The sequence below is a fragment of the Podarcis pityusensis genome, assembly GCF_964106645.2.
Source record: "Podarcis pityusensis genome assembly, chromosome: 11".
Lineage (NCBI taxonomy): Eukaryota > Metazoa > Chordata > Lepidosauria > Squamata > Lacertidae > Podarcis > Podarcis pityusensis.
Window position 1 is genome coordinate 59514959 of NC_138036.1, and position 18765 is coordinate 59533723.

Sequence of the window (18765 nt, forward strand, 5' to 3'; positions counted from 1 at the left end):
AGTGTTGTAGCAAGCTGACAGTTTTTGAAACCTGTACAACTGTAACGAATGGAATAGGATATGAAAGACAAATTTGTACCGTCTAGGATCCTCAGGGTGCCTGACTTACAGCCACGGGGTTCTTTCCTTATGAGAGCAGACTCCCGGTCTCCAACAGTATGTATACAGTTGGGTCGTTTATAGATACACAGGAGGCTGTCTTAAACTAACCTAATTTGTAGTAGACTGAACTGAGCTAAGACACAGTTAGTAGTAAGTGAAGAGAGACAGTAACCAGGAGTCTTGAGTTCAAACCTTGGCTTGGCTCAGCACAATGCAGCAGTAATAAGGACTGGGGAAGAGTGAAGGAGCTGTGAATTCCTCTCTGGGAGCCCACACATTTGTGTGGCTTTGCAAATCCATAGCTTAGCTCACAGTGCGGTGTGTACATCTACCTCAGTACTGTCTGCACTGACTGGCAGTGGCTCTCCAGGTTCTTTCCCCAGTCCTACCTGGAGATGCTGGGGATTGAAGCTGGAACCTTCTGTTTGCAAAACGTGTTCAATAAGCTTTGGCCCCTTCACCCCAGAGAATGAAGATGAGGTAGGTATTGGCCATTTCTTGCAGATATATGTGGTCTGTGATAGTACAAAACTACATGTTGCCTCTCCAGGTTACATGTTAAAATAGCTCTTGCTGTAAACAAACAAATGAACCTAAATAACTGTAGTAATTCACAAATAAGAATAACATTCCTGAGCAGAAAGACTGAACAGTTCTTTTCTCCTGACCTGCATTTTTCTATATTAACTTGAAGATGTAGTGAAAGATTCCTCAACTTTTCCTGGAAGATTAGCTTTAGGGAAATAATGCTATTTCACATTCTCTTTTCAGCAAATACACCTTTGAACAGTGCATGACCTAAGCATAACTTTTAGTTTCTTCACAACAATAGCCCCTGTGAAAACAGGCAGAATCAACTCTCTTAGAGACAATAAGAGTTTGTGTGTTTGTCAAAAACTCCAGCTTTTCTGACAGGCTTGTACTAGCTTTTAGGTCAGACAGGACAGCCAAGTTAAGAGATCTCACAGGCCTTTACTGTCAAATATAATATGAATATACAGTGGTACCTCTGGATGCGAATGGGATCCGTTCCGGAGCCCCGTTCGCATCCAGAAACGAAGGCAACCCGTGTCTGTGTGTCTGTACATGCGCGGGTCGTGATTTGCCACTTTTGCGCATGCGCGTGACATCATTTTTTGACCGTCTGCACATGTGCAAGCGACGAAACCCGGAAGTAGCGTGCTCCGTTACTTCCGGGTTGCCGCAGCGCACAACCCGAAAATACTTATCTCGAAGCTACTTCAACCCGAGGTATGACTATATGGCAAAGGGATATATATTTAGATCCACACACAACAGGCATTTGCCAAGTTAAGCAAGAAATAACTTGAGAGTTTGGAAAGTAGCTCCTGTTCCCTGATACAGTAATTTATACCTCTATAAAATGAGAGACAGGTGGAAATACTTTATACCTATTATTCTTATCTGTATGCGATAACTATTGCATATGTCCAGCCAAAATAAAGCAATTTAAAACAGTACCATTTTGTTGGTATCCATCTGTCTTGAAACACAATGGAGTGTGCCTCTGGGTTCAAAGTCAAATTGCTGGAGATTCACAGCGCCAATCTGTAGCTGTGCAGACTGGTACCAAAGTGACCTCTCAGGGACGCAAGCTTGGGCATTGTGTATGGAGGTCCTGGGCTGCCCAGAAGACCCCCTGCCCTCTGCCTTGTTGATGTAGCTCAAAGGAAACCAGAGCAATACATTTGTTTTTTTTTTAAAATAATATTTATTACTTTTAAAGATTACAAAAAGGGGTAAAAAGAAGGGAAAGGGAAGAAAAAAGGTGAAAAAAGAAAAAAAAAACAATAGAATACAATGTATACACAATACACAACACATCACTAACACAATAAGCTAAGCAAGACATAACAAACACAATTTAAAACACACATCAAACCATTTCAATATCATATCTTACATTCACTTGTTTCAACGACCTCCTCACCACCTCCCTTTTTGTATTCCACTTCTATTAATTGTTTCAGCAATTCCTTTCCATCTTCCTCTATTTTCTGTCATATAGTTATCTTAACATATTTTAACCTTATTTTCCCTTTAATACTCCAATAATCTACTTGTACTTAATTCCTTCTAACATTTCTACTAAAGCCGTATAGTTTCATTCCAACATTTTTCTAACACTCATTAATTTTACAGTATTTCCATAAATAGTCTTTAAAATTTTTCCAATCTTCTTCCACCGTCCCTGGACTCGGATTCTGCCAGTCAATTCCATATAGTCCATCAACCTGGTAATCTTCTGTCCGAGGCTCTTAAGTCTTTTCCAAATCCCTTCTGCAAGTCTTCTTCATATTTATACATGCACTTTACTTTGTCTTCTACTGATCTTATTTTTATTTTCCTTCCTTTGAGACTGAAGGGTAGATCTTGGGGAACCTCCCACCTAGAGATGATTTTATTCCTTCTCGACAGGGCAGCCAAATCTCCCTAGTTAAAACTAAGATCCAAAAGATATTTCGGGACGTCTTTCAAAATTTCTCCAAGCCTGAAGGCCCTCACAATTTTAATCTCTTCTTGACCCAAGTCCAGGTCCCAAAAATCAGCAAGTTCCTGTGTAAGGGGATCTATCAAACTTTCCTTCTCCAGTTCGGGTAGACCTCTGGTCCTCGAAATCTGATTTTCTTTAAATTCAATCATAGAAGGCATCAACTTATGATCATCAAGTTGCATCCGTAAGGCTGGGACCCTCTCTCTCTCCAGTTGTGTTACTTTAGGTTCAACAACAGCAACTTTCTCCCTGGTCTTCTCCGCAGTTTGCCATGTCAAAGTAGATTCCTGTATCAATTTCTGAATAGTTTCTGTATTGATGTTCACTTTTTGTCCCAAATTATCGATTTTGGTAGTTACCACATCCACCTTCTTATTAAGCTGTTCCAGTGAGTCATTTATCTTACTTAATACAGCCACTAAGGCCTCTTCTGTCGACATTCTTAACCGATTCAAGGTCAGTCCCAGAATCTCACAGCTTTTTATCTTGCAGCTGGAAATTCCCCCAGCTCAACTCTTGTAGCAGTTTCAAAGGCTTCCTCTAGAGGGAAACAGTTTCTATTTGTATTGGTCCTTTTAAACACAGTCCAAACAATAAAGTTAGTTTCAATTTTCAATTACTTTTACTTCTTTTTAAACGCAGACGGAGACAATGGAAACAAAGTATTTCTCTTATTTAACTAGCTGTCAGTGAACGTTCTAATCGCAGTCAATAAGCATTCTAAGGCACGTCAGTCCTACTGGCAGCCCGTTTCCAGGATCGGAGCGGTGGTATTTTAACTCTGTTCGCTCTCTCCTGCAGGTATATTCGGTCCAAAGCTTTCCCCCCTCTTCTCCTGCCACCAAGGGGGGTTTAGAATTTTTTACCGATGGAAAGACTTTCCGCGACTTCAGCTTGCATTCATTGCTTCAATCTATTTACAAAGGGGGAAGGTGGACTTCCTGTTTTGGACCTCCCCGTTTCAACACCAAATTAAGACATTTAAAAATCCAATTCTCCGCTCTACTCACGGGTAGTTGCTTTAAGATCAAATTGTCCACAGGAAAAAGTCAGCGCTCTCCGGCAACAGCTATGCGGCTTCGCTCCGTGGAAGAAGCAATCAATTCGAAGCACTGCGCCGCTCACCCCACTTTGCTCCGGATCCCCGAAACCGGGTTTCCCCGCGAGTAGGGGAGGCGCAAAAGGTGCCAGCCGAATCCCACATTCACAGGCTTCACCCGCCTGTGATTTTTAGTGGGTCTCCGCCTTCGCCGTGGCGGCCAGACCCGAATTTCCACGAGGCAAATTCCTCTCGATCAGAGGAATTCCGCCATTACCGGAGGCGCCAACCCGGAAGTCAGCCAGAGGTCCAGGTCAAGGTCCAGAGCAATACATTTGGCACCAGCTTGGCTGCAGGAGTTGCCAGAAGGAGGTACACATGATGCCATCCAACCATCTTAGGGACTCTATTTTGGATTTGTGCTGGGTTCTGAGCATTTGAGACCAATCGGCTACCCTCACCTGATTTAGTCAGTGGCTGCCAGCCAGTCAAAACCATTTCCCGAGGTGTGGCCACTGTTGCATGATGACAGCTTCTAGGATCCATAGGTGAGAGCTGAGTGCAGGGTGGGGACCAAAGTATATCTGTCCCCCACCAGAGATACTAACGTCCCCCTAACACCCCAAGCTCCCCATAAAGGTAAAGGTAAAGGGACCCCTGACCATTAGGTCCAGTTGTGACTGACTCTGGGGTTGTGGCGCTCATCTCGCTTTATTGGCCGAGGGAGCCGGCGTACAGCTTCCGGGTCATGTGGCCAGCATGACTAAGCCGCTTCTGGCGAACCAGAGCAGCGCACGGAAACGCCATTTACCTTCCTGCCGGAGCTGTACCTATTTATCTACTTTCACTTTGACGTGCTTTCGAACTGCTAGGTTGGCAGGAGCAGGGACCGAGCAACGGGAGCTCACCCCGTCATGGGGTTCGAACCGCCGACCTTCTGAACGGCAAGTCCTAGGCTCTGTGGTTTAACCCACAGCGCCACCCGCGTCCCTAAGCTCCCCATAGGTACCATTAATTTTAGTGATTTGACTATATGCTTTGGGATCATGTAGAATGTCACTAGGAGGGAGGCTAGAATCATAGAATCATAGAGTTGGAAGAGACCACAAGGGCCATCGAGTCCAACCCCCTGCCAAGCAGGAAACACCATCAGAGCACTCCTGACATATGGTTGTCAAGCCTCTGCTTAAAGACCTCCAAAGAAGGAGACTCCACCACACTCCTTGGCAGCAAATTCCACTGTTGAACAGCTCTTACTGTCAGGAAGTTCTTCCTAATGTTTAGGTGGAATCTTCTTTCTTGTAGTTTGGATCCATTGCTCCGTGTCCACTTCTCCATGTCCGCTACAGCTGCACTGCTTTTCTTCAACTACAGTAGAGCTGCAGTGACGGAAATAATTGAGCTGGAATTTGCAAATGAGAATGATACAAGTGCATTTTCACTTTCACTTTTCTGTGCTTGGTTGCAGATGGGGCTGGGTGACATCTGGTTTTAGTGATATATCACCAGCTGTGATATACTGTGATATATTGATATGTCACGATATCTGAAATAAGGAAGGAACAATGCAGAAGCGAACAGGACAATGTCCTGTATGTGCTTGGAAGCATGTTTCTGTATGTGTGTCCCACCAAATAGCTGATTGCTGCTATTGCTGTTGTTTTGTCAGTGCTATTGCATGTGCAGCTCAAATGGGGTCAGTGTTTTTTCTTTCCTTTTCTCTACACCTCCCAACACCCTTGTTCTCTTTTTATGTAAGGTCTCCTAGAATCTAGATGAGCTCTATTCTTTATAAGGAAACAAAAAGGTAGTGTTTTAAACTGAAGTTATCCAACACAGCCTAGACTGCAGGAACTTAAAATAGGAACCTTCCCCTTTTCCTCTCCTCGCCTTCTTTGAATGTAATGCAAGGAACAGCTGAAGAAATATCACACACAGTGGATTGAAATTATTAAAAATGCATGTATAAATTCCTCCAACATTGTGAAGAGCACACGCCTAATACCAGTTCCCGTTGACACACATGAAGAATGTTGTTCCTCCAGATTTGTAAGGCTGTCAACCTTGTTGTGTTATGTGACTTGGCTAAATTCAGACCTCAAACCCTCCTTGTATGGTTGTACCAGGGCAGGGTCTGCAGAACTAGCACAGTCAGCTTCTCACAGAGGAATTAAGTAGCTCAAGAATAAATTAAAATATCTGTTTTTATCGTTATCCCACACAATCCAATTCACACTGAACTATGAATTCTCCCCTCCCCTTCAATTTCTCTTTCAAAATACTAGGAAATGGACAGTGGCTTATTTAGATGTCCCTAATGTAGGGTTACCATAAGTCTGTTTCCCCCCCGGACATGTCTGAGACTTCATGGGTGAAATCACCATCTGGGGGGAATTTTTTAAAAATTGCCAAAATGTTTGTTTTTTTGGTGGGGGAGGGACAAAAGGAGCATGCGTGCTCTGCCCAGAGTGCCGGATGTAGGAGGCTCGGAGAAAGAGAGAGCTGGCGGGCAAGTGAGGTGGGGAGAGAAGGAGGGTGGCTGGGCTGCTGCCGGTGATGTGAGGGGATTGTGTGGCAAAGGGGGAATCGGCATCACAAAGCCTATGCTCCGCTTTGCGATGCTGTACGGGGTTGCCAGGGTGGTTGAGGAGGACGCAATGGGCATGCCCCCCTGCCCTGTTGCTCCTCCTCACACTCTGCCAAAGCGGAAGAGGGGTACTTAAGGGGCTAGTCCATCAAAAGGGGGAGGGGAATTAAAGTTTTGTTCGTTACCACATTATGTGTTTTTGTTTTTATACTGCAGGCCACCCTGTGATCCTCTTGGGAAAGCTGGTATAGAAATTCAAATAAATAAATTGAAGTGAGGGGAAAGCAGGAATCCAGCTTTCCCTTCGAGGAAGATTTGGTCTGCATTCTTTCACTCTGAGCAGCTCCTTCCCTGAGGAGGCCTGAGGGACTTGGTGTCTTGGCACCAGAAGCCTTGGGCCGCGTGTGCAAGAAGCGAGCTGAACCGTACCCTCGGCAGTGCCTCTTCCTCTCGCCTTGCCTCCCCCACTGGGGGGCAGGAGGCAGGCTGGCCAGCATGCGGTGGATCTCGGGGCTTAGGCTACTATGGTGGAGAGAGAACCCCCTGGGGGCATCTGTATGAGTTTGAGGGAGAGGTGTGCTGTGCTTCCTCGGCTGGCTGCGGGCTTGCAGCCGCTTATAAATCTCAACTTATCCTGGAGGAAGCACGGTGCGCAGGAAGGTTGGGCAACCATCTGTCATGGCGGCTTTAGTTGAGATTCCTGCATTGCAGGGGGTGCCAGGGTGGACTAGGTGACTCTGGGGATATCTTCCAGCTCGACAAGGCTGTGATTATATGAAGCTGGCCAGTGGTTCCTCCAGCTCAGTATTGTCTACACTAACATACAGCAGCTCTCCAGGGTCTCTTCCATCCCTGCCTGGATGTGCCATTGGGGATTGAACCCTGGAATCTTCCTGCATGCAAGGCAGATGCTCCAGCCACTGAGCTGCAAGCACATGGCTCGCAGATGTTAATTGCACCACTCCCCACACTTAAGGCCGACCAGGAGGGCAGGAAAGTTGTAGTAAGAATGTTAATCTGATTTTTGTTTTATTTCCTTGCACACAGATGCACGCAAACACACACAGAACTTGGAAGGAACTGAACGCATGCATTTGGTTGGTTGCTGTGTGTCTAGCACTTTATGCAGAAATTGAATTTTAAGACGTTTCATATACCACCCTCATTTTCCAGACCTAGTAGCTTTACGTTTCAAATGGTTTCAGGAAGAATTAACTTGAAACTTTCAGTTACTGAAAGAGCGCTTTCACTGTTTGCTATATGCCAAGCGTTACTCCCTGCCCGAAATGTGGTACACTTCACAAAGTTGAGTGTCATCCCTGCAAAGGGGGCACATGTTATTTATTATGGTGTGCTGTAGTGGTTAAAATTTGTGTATCGAAGTTTGTAACGTTTGCTGTTTTATCGTGTTTCTGATATTCTGTTGGGAGCTGGAATAAATCCTCACTCAGCCATGAAGCTAATCGATAGACTTTCATACTACTTTGTGAGGCTGGTCCGCTTTGTCTTGCCCCAGGTGGTTGTGAGGTAGGTATATATATCTAAAATTCGTGACACTCAGACCCATTAATTCTGCAGAAGAAAAAGAAGCTTTGAGACTCCGTAGGGTAGTGATAAATCCAAACTCTTCTTCTTCTTATAATGCCAAATGCTATCCTACGTTCTCATGGCAAGATATAAACTCATTCCTTATTGGCCCCATTTCACCAAAATCATCACACATGTACTGCCATTGGCAGACTGGGAGTTCAAATCAGATGGTGTTGCATTTAGACAAGTTTATGTCTCGACATCTCCCCATTTAGCAATTAAACCACTGAAAGCAGTACAATATATTGTGTACAACCCTCAAAAGGGGTGAACCAGAGGGTGAGGAAATCGCTTTCAACAGCAATTCACTGCAGTTTTGTTTGCTGCTTGATGCTGCTAAAATTCTTTCCCACACAGAATATCCTCCTTCAGGGATATGTAAATTGGATTGTTGGGCACTTTTAGTTCTCTGATAGGGAATGTTCAGGCAATGATTGTTCCATAGGAAGCCAAAGAGAAGCAATACTTTTGCAGAAGCAACTTTCCCCCCTACGTTGCCTTGAGTTTTAAGTTAAGCATAAGTGTACATCTGCAGATTGAGACTTTCTATGCTGGAAGTTTTTGTTACAGAGAAGAAAAGAGTAGTCTGCAAGAAGTTGGCCTCCAGAGCTGCATGACCAGACCCTCTGCAGGTTTGGATTGCTCTCTCAGTTGTCCAGGACTAGCACCTTGTCCACGGAAACACATCCTGGCATCTAGCAACACTGATCCCTTTTAAATTTCTTCCACTTACACCAAACTCTGGGCTTTTTCTTCACCAGGTTTCTTTACCTAGCTAAACACTCATTACAGCTATGATATTTTTAATGTAATACTTTTTAAGATCCTATAGAAATCTTTACAAAAGGCAGTAAATATATTACAAAAAAACCCCTTTCATTTTAAAATACATGATGATGTAGATTCCTTTCTTTTGTGTATCTCAAAATCTTTATAAGACATGGAAGTATGTCTATTAATAATATTGGATAAGCAGTAACCTACTTTTTGTGGGGAAATTAATTACCAACAATAATTGCAGGAAGGATAACATATCAGGGAGAGGAGATTACTCTTTGAGCCCAAGAAGGAATATTCCTGCTTGAAATTCTGCCACATTTAGTTGCCAAAAGTGTGAACTCATTTTCAGGCTTTATATATTCATTTCATGAGATTTATACACTGCTTGATGGTTAAAAAACAAACCCTCAAAGTGGTTTGTATTGATTTGAGCAACATATCTGTAGGCAGGGAAGAGGGAGCGTTTTTCAGTTTGAGAGTTCTCTCCCTCACAGACGACATACGGGAGGCCACATTCCAGTAGTAGGCAGGGCCAGAGGGATAAGAAAGTAGAGCAATGGGTGTGACTCTTACCTTTGTATACAGTAGGCAACCATTTCTATTCCAACCATAGAAATGCGCACACATTCTCCAAGCAGGCAGGAGGCTTTATCCCTGTTCAAGAACACATTCCAGCCAGGCAAAAACCCAAGGAGAGTGTGGAGCAGGGTGAGTGGGGGGGGGGGGGTCAGGGGGAAGGCCTGGAGTGCCAAATTTATGAGTGTTTGACCAGATTTGGCAATGGTTGGAGTGGAGCACGTGGCTTTTGCCAACAGAGAGCTTATGTGTGTGTTTTGTGTGTGCGTGTGAGTGCTTTCCCTGTCTAGGAGAGACTACTGGTTTTGTGAGGAAGGAATGTTTTTCAATAATCCATTTTAAGCAAGACACAGTATTCACGTAAAACAGAGGAGTGGAGTACATGGGAGGCAGTTGTGGCACTTAACACATGCAGAATATGTTTCCTCTTCCCTTGTTTATTCTGCTTGGGTGCTCTGCCCATGGAGTCCCAATAGTTAGAACTGGGATGCAATGGGGTGTTGGCTGGCTGGGTCTAGAGACCCAAAGCAAAATACTTGGAACAGAAGTGTTAGCAGTGTGCTTAAGTTCAGGTTGCTCACTTTTTGTGCAAAGCGTCCTTACAACAAAGTTCCCCGCAAAAGAACTTACCCTTGTGCATGAGATAAGGCCTGAGAGATACAACCCTATGCTGCACACCCATAGTCTGAACCAGGGATGCCAACTTGAATAAAATGCCCACCCTGCATAATCAATCACATGGCATGGTGCATGTACACCATTTGAATGGCAGTGCCCATCAACTTGGGGTGGCTGCCCCCCTCAAATATTTTATTGGGGGACAACGACGAAGGGACCTCAGCCCCCAGGAGCTGGCTTCTATGGTCTGAATTCTGATCTACTGGGTGATGTTATATATACCTCTGGTGGTGTGGTGCAATTGGATGCTAGCTTGTACCATATCCAATATTTTGGCTTTATTTGCACATCACAGTAACCTAGACTAATCATGGTTTAGGAAGTACAGGCAGTGCTCTGGTGCATGTTTCCTAACTACTACTGCCCTTCTGTGCCATGAGCAGAATAAAATAAACCAGGAAGTCTTAGCTTTGCATTATGTCCAAACCAGGGATTGTGGTTTGTTTCTCTCTAAGAAGCCACAATAACTGCCCGACCTAAAACCATGATTTGTTGTTGGCTTGCTAATTGTGCTTGGTTATGGAAAAACAAGCCATGGTCCCTGCTTTGGATATAATATGAAGCCAAATCTTCCTGGTTTGCTCAATTCACCAATAAAGAACATAGACTCCTGTTGATTCTAGAGCTGTGCAGCGATACTGACACGAGAGTCAGAGTGGGCCTAAATGACTGCTTGTCTCAATCTTTCAAGTCAGCTAGTGGTGTAAAACAAGGCTGCATTTTAGCCCCCACACTTTTCAACTTTTACATCAATGACATAGTCCCACGTTTAGCCCAAGCTCACTTTCGCTCTTCAGTACTTAGAAACAGGAAGGTGTTCTGCTTGCTGTATGCGGACGATATAGTCCTTCTTTCTCTTTCCTGTCTGGGCCTTAAAAACTTCCTGGAGGCTCTCAGTTCATATTGTAAACAAGAAGACCTCCTGGTTAACCACTCCAAATCATGGTCTTCTGAAAATGTAGCCCCCGCTATAAACGGATACTTGAGCACCATGATTTAGAGCAAACACATGTTTTCAAATATCTTGGCGTCCTTTTTAATGAAACATTGACTTATAAGTGGCACATCAAGGTGGTGAAAACCAGAGTGCAGAGAGAGATTGGGGCTCTGATGAAGTTTTACTTCACAAAGGGTGGAAAACAGTTTGAGCCCGTGCTAAAAATATTTGGCAGTAAAGCGATCCCTCAAATGCTTTATGGAGTTGAAATCTGGGACACGGATAAGAATGCTATCAAAGGGTTAGAAATGGTGCAAAACCAATTTTGACTGTTTCCCCTACCCATGGGAACAGCAGCTGTACTGTTACGCATGGAAGCTGGATGGCCAACATCTAACTGCAAGAGCTATTTGCACCAGATTTAATTACCTGAAAAGACTGTCCTCCATGCCTTGCGAGCACTTGCCAGCCCTGTACTATGCGGAATTGGAGAACAGCCAGTGGTGGAATCTAACACCCAACATTACTTGAACTCTTATTATTTCCGTAAGGTAGAGGAGATTACATCCACAGACAAACACCAACTCAGTGATTGGTGCCACCGGACAGAATTGCTACATGATCTGCAAGCGATTAAATCCTCTAAATGCTCTGCTTGGTTCCCCCTTCTAAAAATGGTCCGTTTTAGAGCCAGTTACCTGTCAAATCTCTGGCTCGCTAAGATTCGCTTTTACTGGGCTGTGTTTTCAGACTGTGCCCTCCAGCATCCTAAAAAGACTCTGTATATGTGGGCACCTGCAGGTGGAAGACATCTTGCACTATTTACTATATTGCCCACCCAGGAGGCGATTTCTCACCTTACCATCTGTACAGGAAAAATGTCTCTCCCGGCAGAGAAGGTCCTATGGCTTCTTAGTGATGTAAATGCTTCAGTGACTCATAAAATTGCCCTGTTTGGCGGCCAAAAAGAAAACCCTGGACAATATAGCAGTGAACTGTAAGGGAGACGCAGAGATCTAAATAGAGACTATTATTTGTGGCGCGACACCACTTTTGTTTGTATTTTGTTTTTTTGTTTTTTTAGATTTAGATTTTATTTAGATTTGTCATGGCCAGTGGCTAGAACGATAAAGTTATTTGGATTGGATGGAATATATTTCAGTCTGTTTACTAATCTTGTCACATTTAGAATTGATTCACTTTTCTGAGGGCTGTGGTTCACTAATCCAATATTGTCAAGCACTTATATGAGTTTGCTTTCTACAAGTGTGTGTTTATGCTTTCTGTCTCTCACAAAGCAAAATTGTGTCCCAACACTACTTCAGCTAATTCCAGTTGAAAGATTGGCCACTTCACCTTGTAGAAACCTTGCGCAATATAGATTAACAACCTGATCCTATGCGCTGTAACGCTCACTGAGCTTTCTCCCAAGTACAGTATGTATTACCGTATTTACTCCAGTCTAATGCGCCATCGAGTCTAATGCTCACCTCAATTGTCAGAAGCTTGAAACAACAACAACAAAAAGGATTTGCTGGTGAATATAATGCACATTGGCAAAAAGTACACTCTTTACAACAATGAGTTTTTATTATGAATTCAATTTTACAAAAAACCCGCTATTATTTGATAAACTTACTAATACACTAAAAAAATTAAATTTCAAAAATTTACTGCTATTTGTAATTAAATAAACAGTTTCCTTTATATCCTAAAATTTCAAGTGTATATACTGTTCTTTGGTGTTTCAATTACTAAATACAGAACTAGATGACAGACTGTAACTTAATCTAGAACTTAATAATAACTGCAAGATGAAATTTTGGTCAGCCCCTGTGCTTTGGTACTCCCTGCCTGTAGACATTATTCAGCCACCATCACCTATCCCAGAAGTAGATGCTCCTGGTAGCAAACTTTGCCCCGGGATGCGAGCGGAAGTCGCACGCCGGCGGCAGCGGGAGGCCCCATTAGCAAAAGCATACCTCATGTTAAGAACAGACCTCCGGAACGAATTAAGTTCATAACCGGAGGTACAACTGTACTGGGCATAGCCAGACACTTGATTTGGGTACACCTGTTCTAAAGTTTGCTTTAAATGGTTTATTATGTTTAATTGTTTTTAGATATTTTAAACAGTTTTTAAATGAGGTATTTTTTATCTTATTTTTATGCTGGCTGGGGCTGATGGGAGTTGTTGCTCAGCAACATCTGGCAGGTCACAGGTTCTCACCATCATGCCTATGTAACTGTAACCAATGTTAGAAATAGATAAGATCTGCACACTAATGTTTGTTTGTTTTTTAAAGTTTTTAAACAGTTTTCAGCAGAAAATAAAAGCCTGTGCTGGTGCAATGCATCATAACCCAATGTTGTTGTTTTTTTAAAAAAGTATGATAAATTTGATATAAAAGTTAATTGAAATGAACCCTTTCTCCCAACAGTGGCAAGTCTGGTTAAGCAACAAACTTAAGAACTGTGATTTATGCTGTGAAGGGACTATGTGGGTGCTATACTCAAGTTCTGCTTATGTAAGACTTCCAAAGAAGGGAGGCTGCCTGGTGGGAGTTGAAAGTTGGCTTTCTGTTTTAGCAGGCTTGCAGCGCTGTCAGTCACAGAGCAGCCTTTCTGCAACTGTTACTTAACATCTCCCGTTGGATTTCATTATGCCTTGGCCTGAATAAGACCGGGCTGCCTGTGTCTGCGTTGGACTGCCCTGCTTTTTCTTCACGCTTTTCAAGACTTGCTTACAAATGGTTGCTCGGAGTTGAGGGACAAGCTGTCCTCTAGCACTGGAGTGGAAAGAAGCTGCTGTGTGAGAGGTGGAGCTGGTCCTGTGTTCTGTGGACAGCAAGGCTTAGGAAAGTGGGTTGCAGATGCTTTGTGAAGTGCCTTGACCACCACCGCCTTGTAGTGGAGGCTTTTCTGGCCCTGGTGTCTTGTCCTTTTTTAACCTTTATCTTCATGCATATATATATATATATATATATATATATATATGCATGTATGTCCGGGTTTTTGTTTTCTGTGGGCACCCTCAGGAGAGAATGATGGAGAAACAGAGCCTATGATTTTCAACTGTAATTGTTTTAAGAAATAATTAAATTAACACTTCTGCTGGCTGAGCTAACAGCTTCACTGAAAGGTGCATGCAAAAAAATTAGCCAGCATTTCCAATTTGAAGCTAGCCAGGCTTTGAAGCCAGCAAGTGTTTAAATACAACAAAATGAGGGATAAGTACCGTATTTTTTGCTCTATAAGACTCACTTTTTCCCTCCTAAAAAGTAAAGGGAAATGTGTGTGCGTCTTATGGAGCGAATGCAGGCTGCGCAGCTATCCAAGAAGCCAGAACAGCAAGAGGGTTCACTGCGCAGCAATTCCTCTTGCTGTTCTGGCTTCTGAGATTGGGAATATTTGTTTTCTTGTTTTCCTCCTCCAAAAACTAGGTGCGTCTTGTGGTCTGGTGCGTCTTATAAAGCGAAAAATACGGTAACTGATACTTCCCAGGGGATGGTGGACTTTTCACCCACAACAAATTACTTGTGTTGATAAGTTGTCCGTTCCCCAACCTGGTTGGGCTTCAGCTTCCATTCGCCCCAACCAGATTGGGAAGCTGATGGAAGTTGTAGTACAGAGCATTTCCAGGCTGCTCTAAAATACGCTACTTTTAAACATAATTAAAATGGCACCATGTCTTTTCTTCAAATTAAAGGCATGCCCCAGGGGTCTGCCTGAATTGCTCAAAGCATTTCAGTTTTTCATATCAGCTTTTCAAGTTAAACATCTCACCGGTTAATATGAGCCTTCCCCAAAAAACCGCTGGCCCAGTCACAGATTTGAACAGCTGTTTTTTCCCATTCAGTGTTTCTAAAAGTTGGAGAACTTGTGCATCTCACCAAAGAGATTTTCTTTACTAAATGTATAGGGTAATTTTAATCTATTTTATAAGGAATGGAATGTACAGATTTTTAAATGGTCGAATACTTTAAAAAAAACACAACAACCTCTCTGCCATATGTATTAAGCTAAGGGAGTGTTTTTATAGTTTTCATTTTTCATGCCTGCTGGGCACTTACCTCTCACTCCTTTTCCTCCTTGAATCCACATCCTCCCCAGCCCAGGATAAGGGGGGTCAGAGCACCCAGAGTCTTATGATGCTCCCAGTCTTTTTAGCTATTCAACAGAGGGCCAAGCAGCATGTGGCAGCAGGCCTGTGTCTTTTTCCAACACAGGCCTGTATTAATGACACGTGACGTCAAGGGGCAGGTGCAATTTAATGTCCTCTGAGCTCAGTTCTGGTCAGGGCATCAATTTGCGAGAGAAATGGGAGATGGGTTGTGGTGGAGTGAAGTAGCAGGCAGGGGGCAGAGCTCAGCATCTCTGCAGCACACTGTTACAAGCAGGGAGGATTTGATTTAAATCATGATTTAAATCACTAGTCAGTAAGACTTGATTTAAATCAATTTTTTTTACAGAAAGACTCATTCTTGCTGGTATAATCTTAATATTTACAACCAGATGAAGGTTTCATTTTTGGAATAATAAATTTTCAGAGTAGTTTTTACAGTTATATCAAAAATTACTGACTTGCACAATTACAGTGGTACCTCGCGTTACGAACTTAATTCGTTCTGGAGGTCCATTCTTAACCCGAAACCGTTCTTAACCTGAGGCACGCTTTTGCTAATGGGGCCGCTGCGCGATTTCCATTCTCATCCTGGGGCAAAGTTCTCAACCCAAGGTACTACTTCCAGGTTAGCGGAGTTTGTAACCCAAAGTGTTTGTAACCCGAGGTACCACTGTATTACAGAAAGATCCCAAGACCTGTGGAGTATTCTGCTCAGAAGACTGCACTATCATTTTTACTGCTTCACAATTGGCTACTTATGCAGATCTATTCCACTCCAAACGATCTATTCATTGAACCAATTGGAACTCAGCGTTTAAGAGATATGGGGTTGATTCTGTGTATATAAATTTGCAAAGGAACAATGGGTTTATATTACTTTCCTCAACTCTATATGTTTATTTTATAACATTTTTCCTGTGAAAAGGCATGTTATCTCTGCAGACACAAATTCACACTTTTGAGAACTGCAAAAACAAGCACCTGTGATAATATCATCTCGTTAGAAAAGCTGCCCCAAATAATCTTACAGAAACCTCTGGAAAGACCATGACATTGTGAATGGATTAATGGAATTCATTTACCAAAACATTTAAACATTGCATTTAAAGCCTCATGCTACATAATTAAAAGCAAATCTTTATTTCCTGGACTATAACGTAACTTAAATAGAAAACTATCTTTAGAAAGAATTTTCTTCCAAAGGCATTTTATTTTTAAAAAATCCAATTAAATTTTTTAAAAATCTGATTAAAATTTTTTTAAAATCTGATTTATTTTAATTTTTTTAATAAAAAATCATTGATTTTCATCCACCCTGGTTACACTCCTTTCCTCTCTCCCATGTTACATATATTTGGAATAGGCCTATGTTAACAGAAAGATATTTTGTCCTTTCTGTTGGCCATTGTGACTATTTTATCTTCTTATTACCGATCTGGCATATTTCCTTGCTCTAGTGCACCTCTAAGCTTTATTCCATACCCTCTTGACAGACTCTGCATTTCTGATGCTGATAATACTGTAAGTCCTGGAATTTTTGCATTTAGCTAATGTCTGGCATCATGGCACTAGTGCGCAGCAGCTCAGTAGGAAAGCACCATGTCTTGCGTGCAAAAGGTCCCAGGTTCAGTCTTTGGCATCTCAGGTATGAGTAGGAAAGACTCCCGTCTGGAACTTTGGAGAATCGCTGCCAAACACTGAAGACAGCACTGTACAAATGAACTGATTCCTATGTTCACAAGAGACCTTTGATTAAAATAAAGGACTTAACTCCCATTCCTGTGGCTTACAAAAATGGATGTGCCATCATTTTTATAACGCCAAATGTTTAATTACTGGAAACCATGGCTTCCCATAGTGAGGAACTTAACAGCATTTTCTTGCTATGGCTGGCTCTGTATCTGTTCTGTTCTCACTTGAATGTTTAGTCTCTCTTTCATTTCACAACTACAGAATTGTAGATTTCGTTAGCTGCAGATCTTTGATCTACAATTGTAACAGCTAGATCTTACTAGAAATATTCCTCTGTGCTGAGCATTTGCTGATATCATTTAATATTACAGCGAGTGCATTAACAACTCCCCAGTTCTTAAGATCTGTTTGCAGATATTGTGGAAAGATACTGATGGATATACAGGCAGCATTCGTTTTAGGTCCATCCAATATTGGCGTAACCACGCATGTACACATTGCACCGAACCCGGAAGTGACCCAAAAACATTACAAAAACATCCCAGAAAGGGGCGGGGGAGCAGAATGGGGTGTTTGCAGGCTTTTTCAATAGGTGTTACGGTTGCCCACAAATTCACACAAGCTTGCAGTGACTCAGAATGCAACCCGTTTGCAAATGGGATATTGCCCATAGTCTGCCCATTTTTGTTATATGCATCACAATCGGACTTAATGTTTATAACTTTTCCTTTTTAAAAAAGAGAACAACTGCCAAGGATTCTTTATTGTCTATTTATTGACATTTCTCTTTTAAGCAGTCACCTTTTTTTGTGTGTTGCAGATTTCACTAATGATGCTTGGCAATATTTGAATAAATTAGTCTGTGTACTTTTCAGGGGAAAGTGCATTATCTGACTAACACTATGTTCATTATTAACGTACAGCAATATATGCTTGCTGTGTTATTAACTACTCATGATAGTAGCTAATTGGCTAATGATCAAATTCTACCATAAAACAGCTTAATTACAGTTAGGAAAAGGTACGTTGTACATTGAAATAAATACAAAAATCATAGTAACTTGTATTGTGCATCTTGTGATTGAACAGCAAAAGGTAACGGATTAAAAACAGTGTCTCAGGTTCCATACTTACTGCCGTTCCTTCCTCCAGTGTGTGCATATTGTTAGGCATGTATTCAAATTACACTGCTGAATAAGGGGTTGAGCTGTTTGTCCCAAATAGTGCATCAGTATTTCTAGACAAGTGAGCCACTGACTGTATTGCTCTTACTGTAATCATGAAGACCAGTACTAGCTGGTTCTAATGTAACTAATAGCTACACATAGGAACGAACTTTTTAATTCTTGCACCAGTAACTTCCCCTTATTTTATAGTTCCAGGTAGCATCAATGAATATAACTATTGGAGACGGGTTGCACAAAGCTAGTGTTATATAAGCACAAGGCATGGTGCTATTTGGCTGCTATTGCAAGATGTTGTGCAATCTTTTGGTTAAATGTTAGTAGACATTCATTAGACTTCACGAGTAACTGCTGATTCCCCCAGCTTCCCATGTCTGACCTAAATTTTAACACCTGGTAGACTATATGGACTTACTGAAAAGGTTTTTCAGTAATGCAGTCTGCTTGCTTAAAGAAAAGATAACGTCCTTAGCTTGAAACTATGCTGTTTCTTTGGCTACTTCAAACAGGAACTGAAAATTAAAATTTGAGCCTGTGAATTGTTTGTTTAGCAATGTCTGATAGCTAAGCAAACAAAGAAGGGGATTTTCCACGTTATGGAAATAAGTTTCTGTTGGTGTTTGTGTTGTCAGTTCCAGACAGTTCCCTAAAAGCAAGTATTGAGTACAGTGGTACCTCGGGTTACTAACGCTTCAGGTTACATATGCTTCAGGTTACAGACTCCGCTAACCCAGAAATAGTGCTTCAGGTTAAGAACTTTGCTTCAGGATAAGAACAGAAATCGGGCTCTGGCGACGCGGCTGCAGCAAGAGGCCCCATTAGCTAAAGTGGTGCTTCAGATTAAGAACAGTTTCAGATTAAGAACGGACCTCCAGAACAAATTAAGTACTTAACCTGAGGTACCACTGTGTAGTGAATCGAGTCAAGTATAATTCACTTTCTGCAGGAGCAAGTGAAGG

At 42.3% G+C, this 18765-nt stretch overlaps 1 protein-coding gene across 2 annotated transcripts in view; it reads left to right on the forward strand.

Annotated features, from left to right (window-relative positions):
• LOC308458189 (guanine nucleotide-binding protein G(q) subunit alpha) overlaps positions 1 to 18765 on the forward strand; it is a 91612-nt gene that overhangs the window by 41984 nt on the left and 30863 nt on the right. The window lies entirely within an intron of this gene.